This window comes from Capsicum annuum, chromosome 3 (assembly GCF_002878395.1).
Source record: "Capsicum annuum cultivar UCD-10X-F1 chromosome 3, UCD10Xv1.1, whole genome shotgun sequence".
Taxonomy (NCBI): Eukaryota; Viridiplantae; Streptophyta; class Magnoliopsida; order Solanales; family Solanaceae; genus Capsicum; species Capsicum annuum.
Window position 1 is genome coordinate 43,596,598 of NC_061113.1, and position 7,249 is coordinate 43,603,846.

Here is a 7,249-nt window from a genome sequence, read left to right on the forward strand (position 1 = left end):
ATGAAGAACCCAGAGGAGGGGCTGTACGAGTTAAAGAAGTTGATGCAATGGTAGCCTGAGTCTGGGGTCGAATATCTCGGCTCCCCTGCCTAGCATGAGGACACTCTCTAAGTCTATGGTCTAACTTACCACAACCAAAACAATCCTTCTGCTCGATCAAGCACTCTCCGGGATGGGTTCTACCACACTTAGCACATTGAGGATAAATGGGTCCACCGCTCACACTATTCTGAGACTTGAACATAGAAGACTTACCCCACTATTCCTGCCTGGTTTTGGGTGTGGGAGCACTGGCTGATGAAGGCACTATCATACCCGAATGATTCTGAAATTGTGGGCGGTTCCCTCCAAGAAATCTAGGCTGACCAAACTCAGACTGCTTCAATCTATCCCTCTTATGCCCTCGTAATCTCTCTCTCTCCTTTATCTTTTCTGCCTCGATCTGCTGAGCATGTATAGAGCTAAATAAGGTATTAGGGTTCCTTTCAAAAAAGCAAAAATCAAACCTGTCACATGGAGGATAACTGGGCCTTTCTTTGATTTAATTAGGGTTCCTCTCAAGATCAATCCTCAAAACCAAGGTTCAAATCTTTCTTCAAGAAAATTCAAGAATTAAAACATCACCATTCAAGAACCTTCAAGAAAAGCCTCCAAGAACATTCTCAAGGCTTCAAAAGTTAACTTTTTCTATTGAATCAAGCCAAATAAGGTATGTGGGGTATTGAACAAGGATAAATCTTCCATCCTTGTGCCCAAAAACTTACTTTAACTTACAAATTTCTGAATTTTGATATGATTTCTATGAAATTTAAGTTAGGGTTTATACCCTATGTTGCTAATTACATGATTTTGAGACCTTAAGTGATTTGGATATTGAGTTACATGTCTACTTTCAAATATTTATGTGCATGATCATATTTTTTTCCAAATTTTGAGTTGATTTACCAAGAATTACATTATCAAGCATGAACCTTTTGGTGTTTTAACATAAGTTTGAAACATAGGCTATAAGCCCTAAGATTTAGCCTTGATATTTTAAGAAGATCATGATTTTAAGCCTCCTTGATGATTGTTTACCAAGTTTCAAGGAAGAAAGTTGATCTTTGAGTCCTAAGCTAAAATAAGAATCCGTAGTATTTAAGATTTAAAGCAAAGAGAAGTATAATTGGCTTCCTCTATACATCTTTGTACTATTTTAATGTGGATTCCCTAAAAGTTTTGAGCCTAAGTATGGGAGTAGTATTTAGCATCAAGTTGGGCTTGATTCCAAGGTCTCATGCCTCAGAACTATGAGCCACCGTAGGATTATGATTTACCCCAAGTGGGTTAAGATAGTGATCACTAAAGTTAAGATTTTATTCCGACGGCAAGGGTAGAATAGCTCTCCTAAACGTGAGCAAGATGTTGGACTCCATGTCAGCTCACATGGTTTATGTCGGTTAAAAGAAACTCCTAAGTTCCTAGAGTTTCCAAGTTTCCAAAGCTTTATAGTCCTAAATTTCCCAAGTCCTTGAGTTCCCAAGGTCCTATTCTCCTTAAGATAAAAGCATAAGTTTTGAAAGTTATTTTTTTTTTTAAGATTCCTTTTGCTACAAGCTTTGAGAATAAGAAGAGAATACAGATTTTAGAACTAGGTATAATGACTCACGAGATTTATGCTACATGTTTCATTATTCATGATTTATGAGATTTAGATTTCAGATTTATTCAAGCTATGTGAGTCATTTATATCAACATATATGATTTTATAAAAAGTAATGATGATGTTTACTTATTGCATACAACCCCATATACTCAGTATGTCCTCAAAGTATTGATCCACATATATGTCTATGTGCTACATTGTCTCATAATGTAGGTTCAGGTGCTCAGTCTCAACAGCGATAGTAATCTTCGAGTACCTTCATCTACACTTCCGCAGTTGGTGAGTCCTCATGGTTCGAGGACCTTTTTCTCTAATTTTTAGTCTTGATAGCAGTCATTTAATATTTTCAGTTCAGCTTGAGTCAGTTGGGGGTTTATCCAATGACTCTCTAGTTCTTTAGTAAGTAAAGGATTGTTGGACTATCAGTTGGAGTTTTTAGATTTTAAGCATTTGTTATCCAAATGGTGTATTTCAGTTATTTTAGCCCAAATTTGACATGATATAGAGTTACTACTTAATTCATTTGTTTAAAAGTAAGTTCTAGACTTAGTAGCGGGCTCGAAGGGTTAGCTTGGGGCTACTTGTAGCCTTAAGCACCGTGTGACGTCTTAGGATGAGATTTCAGGGCATTACAAACTTGGTGAGATCTTACTCATTAGTATCACAATAAGCCATGAATAACTTAATTTCTTCATTATTTGTCTCGACATAATTCGGTTGTTTCTCCTTGTACCAGCAATCTGCTTGAACACGCCCAAACCTCTTGCAAGGATAACATTGCTTTTTGATTCTATTGAACCTTTGATCATTAAATTTCCTTTGTTCAAAGCCTCAGCCCCAGCCTCGACCTCAGCTATTTCCATAAATGCACCTCTGTCTCGTTCTCTTTCTATTGCTGCCTTATCATGCTCTCTTGAATTGGGTACCTCCACCTTTGATTGAAATATTTTTTCTTTCTATTTTTTTGTTGACTATTTATCATTGCCTTGTGGGCTTACAAAGAACCCATTAATTCATTAAATGAAATATTTGAAAAATCTTTGGACTCCTCAATTGCAGCCATAACATGATCAAACTTAGGAGTTAAACTACTCAAAAAATTTTCAACAATGGTTTGATTAATTATTTGGTCTTCATATGATCTCATTTGACTAATAATAGCCATTGCTATAGATAAGAAATCTTGCACAGATTCATTTTCTTTCATGATTAAAGCTTCAAACTTATACTGAAGAGTTTGGAGTTTTACTACTATTACCTTTAAGGAGCCTTGAAATTCAATTTGTAAAATTCTCCATGCTTGCCTTGAAGTGGTAGCTGTTGCAATTCGGGAAAACACCATCTCATGGACTGCCTGTTGAAGGAAGAACAATGCCTTTGCGTCCTTATTTTTGTTTTTTTCAGCCGCTGCTCCTCATCCAGATCTACATACCCTGTCTCAATCAAGTCCCAAAGATCTTGTGACTTAAACAAATTCTTCATCTTGATGCTCCAGAACTGATAACTTTGTCCTGTGAAAATAGGGATGGAAAGCTAAGATATGTTTAATAAATTTCTATTGGAAGTTATGTTTTTTTTCTGTTAATAGATCACCTCAATCTAAACCTAACGCTAATACCATAGATGTTGGAGAAAAGATCTCAAGCTTACTCAAGAACAAAATATTAGAAAGAAAAAAAAAAGCTATCAGAATGGCAGAGAGTTCTCTGGAATTGCAAAACTCTTTTTTCTATATATCATTTATCAGTGATAAACCCTTATAAATAGCTTACAACTCAACTAAAGATGCAAAATAAAGGGCACTAACTCAATAGTGCTTTCAACTAACAAGAGAAACTTAAGAACTAAACAACCACTAGCCTAGACTAAATCAAAATATTAAAATACTAAAAGAAAGTTGCAGTAACATTTCTTCATTTTTTTAATCACTTATTCAACAGCAAGGCCCTCCTCAACCACATTATCAAGCATGAACCTTTTGATGTTTTTACATAAGTTTGAAACATGGGCTTTAAGCCCTAAGATTTAGCCTTGATATTTTAAGAAGATCATGATTTTAAGCCTCCTTGATGATTGTTTACCAAGTTTCAAGGAAGAAAGTTGATCTTTGAATCCTAAGCTAAAATAGGAATCCGCAGTATTTTTGATTTAAAGTAAAGAGAAGTATAATTGGCTTCCTCTATACATCCTTGTACTATTTTAAGGTGGATTTCCTAAAAGTTCTGAGCCTAAGTATGGGAGTAGTATTTAGCACCGAGTTGGGCTTGATTCCAAGGTCTCATACCCTAAAACTACGAGCCACCATAGGATTATGATTTATCCCAAGTGGGTTAAGATAGTGATCACTAAAATTAAGGTTCTATTTTGATGGCAAGGGTAGAACATCTCTCCCCAAAGTGGGCAAGATGTTGGACTCTATGTCAGCTCACATGGTTTATGTCGGTTAGAAGAAACACCCAAGTTCCCAGAGTCTCCAAGTCTCCAAAGCTTTATAGTCCTAAAGTTCCCAAGTCCTTGAGTTCCTAAAGTCCAATTCTCCTCAAGATAAAAGCATAAGTTTTGAAAGTTATTGTTTTTAAGATTCCTTTTGCTACAAACTTTGAGAATAAGAGGAGAATACAGATTTTAAAACTAGGTATAATGACTCACGAGATTTATGCTACATGTTTCATTATTCATGATTTATGAGATTTAGATTTCTAATTTATTCAAGCTATGTGAGTTATTTATATCAGCATGCATGGTTTTATAAAGAGTAATGATAATGTTTACTTATTGAATACACCTCCATATACTCAGTACATCCTCAAAGTACTAATCCACATATATGTCTATGTGCTACATTACATGCACCCCCTTTTTTCTCTGTTTTTCAATCTTGATAGCAGTCATTTATTGTTTTCAGTTCAGCTCGAGTCAGTTGGGGGTTTGTCCCAATGACTCTCTAGTTCTTTAGTAAGTAGAGGCTTATCGGACTATTAGTTGGAGTTTCCAGATTTTCAGTATTTGTTATCCAAATGATGTTTTAAAGTTATTTTAGCCTAAATTTGACATGATATAGAGTTACTACTTAATTCATTTATTTTAAAGTAATTTCTAGACTTAGTAGCAGCTTGAAGGGTTAGCTTGGGGCTACTTGTACCCTTAAGCACTGTGTGACGTCTTGGGATGAGATTTTGGGCCGTTACATAGTGGCAATAGAAAGAAATAAAACTTGGCATCTCACCGACTTGCCAAAAGAAAAGAATGTTGTTGGCTTAAAATGGATATTCAAAACAAAGTATCATGCAGATGGAAGTGTACAGAAATACAAGGCAAGACTTGTCGTAAAGGGATACTCGCAGCAGCAGGGCATTGATTTTGAAGAGACTTTTTCCCCTGTTGCTCAATTTGAAATGGTAAGAACAATTTTTGCCTTAGCTGCTCAACTAAAATAGTCACTTTATCAACTTGATGTTAAGTCAGCATTCTTGAATGGTAAAATGGAAGAGGAGGTTTATGTCGATCAACCTCACAACCTCACGGTTTCGAAATCAGTGGACAAGAGGAAAAGGTACCAGCTGAGGAAGGCACTTTATGGGTTGAAACAAATGCCACACGCTTGGTATAGCAAAATTAATTCTTATTTTGTTCAAAATGGGTTTGAAAGGAGTGAAAGTGATCCTACTCTGTACTTAAAAAAGTGAGGTAACAATGATCTTCTTGTTGTATGCCTCTATTTTGATGATATAATTTATATGGGTTCACCTCACTCTATTGTGGCTGAATTTAATTCTAGTATGATGAGTAAATTTGAGATAACAGATTTGGGTTTGTTGTATTACTTCCTTGGGCTTAAGGTTATTATAAATTTGCAGCAACACCCATGAATATAAATGAAAAACTACAGCAGGAAGATGGTACTGGGCAAGCCAATGCAAGAAGTTTTAGAAGTCTGATTGGAGGTTTGATTTATTTGTCTCATACTCATCCAGATATTTCATACTTTTATGGTGTTGTTTCAAGGTTTATGAGCAATCCATCGAAGCATCATTTGGAGCTGCAAAAAGGATTCTACATTATATTACTGGAACACTGGAACATGGTATTTGGTACTCTTATGTTTCAAATTTTAGATTGGTAGGCTATACTGATAGTGATTGGGGAGGCTCGATGGATGATATAAAAAGCACATCGGGCAACACTTTCAATCTTGGATCACGCGTAATAACATAGAGTTCTAAGAAATAAGCAACAACGACATTATCGACTTCAGAGGCAGAGTATATCGTAGCAACTTCTTCAGCTTGTCAATGCATTTGGCTTAGGAGAATTTTGACCGATCTTAACCAGAAGCAAGCGAAAGCAACAGAAATTTATTGCGACAATAAGTCCACAATTGCAATGACTAGGAATCCTGCATTTCATAAAAGAACAAAACACATTAACATTCGCTTCCATTTTATTCGTGAGCTGGTGGGGAAAAAATCATAATAAAGTTTCGCAGCACCAATGAATAAGTAGCAGATATATTCACAAAAGCATTGCTCTATTAGAAGTATGTCAACTTCAAATCATTGCTTGGTGTTAGTGATTTTGAATCAAAGGGAAATATTGAATAAGTGATTCAAAAAAAGGAAGAAAAGTTACTGCAACTTTCTTTCAGTATTTTATTATTTTGACTTAGTCTAGGCTAGTTGTTGTTTAGTCCTTAAGTTTCTCTTGTTAGTTAAAAGCACGATTGAGTTAGTGCCCTTTATTTTTGCATCTTTAGTTGAGTTGTAAGCTATTTATAAGGGCTTAGAACTGATGAATGATAGACAGAAAAAAGAGTCTTGCAATTCCAGAGAACTTTCTGCCATTCTGGTAGCTTTTCTTTTTCCTTTCTAATATTTTGTTCTTGAGTGAGCTTGAGATCTTTTCTCCAACACTTGATGCTATCGGTTGAAGATTGATTGGCTGGCGATAATAATAATAATAATAATAATAATAATAATAATAGTAGTAGTAATAGTAATAGTAATAGTAATAATAATAATAATAATAATAACAATAATAGTAATAATAATTAGATTATTTTGAGATAATAACCAACTACCCCCCCTGAACTCTACCCAAAAGGGATATGCCACAGCTCAATTTAAAGGGGTCCTATTACTCCCCTAAACTAATTAAAAGTGGAATTTTCACCCCCTTGGTGCCTATGTGGAACATACGTGGCACTTACGTGGCACAACACACTAAAGTGTCTACGTAGGCACACATGTGTGCCATGTATGTGCCACGTATGTGCCACATAGGCACTAAAGGGGTGAAAAATCCACTTTTAATTAGTTCAGGAGGGTAATAGGACCCCCTTTAAGTTGAGGTGTGACATAGCCCTATTGGGTATAGTTCAGGGGGGTAATTGAGTATTTTTTCTATTATTTTTTTGTCTTTTAGTCTATGTATTTTTATTTATTTTTGTTTAATAAAAAAATATGTTTGATCGGCTTTGACATCTTAATTCATACTCCTTTAGTTTCAAAAAGAATGACCTACTTTCCTTTTGAGTTCATTTCGAAAAGAATGACCTTTTTCCTTTTTTGGCAATACTTTAATTTCAACTTTCCACATGGCATGTTT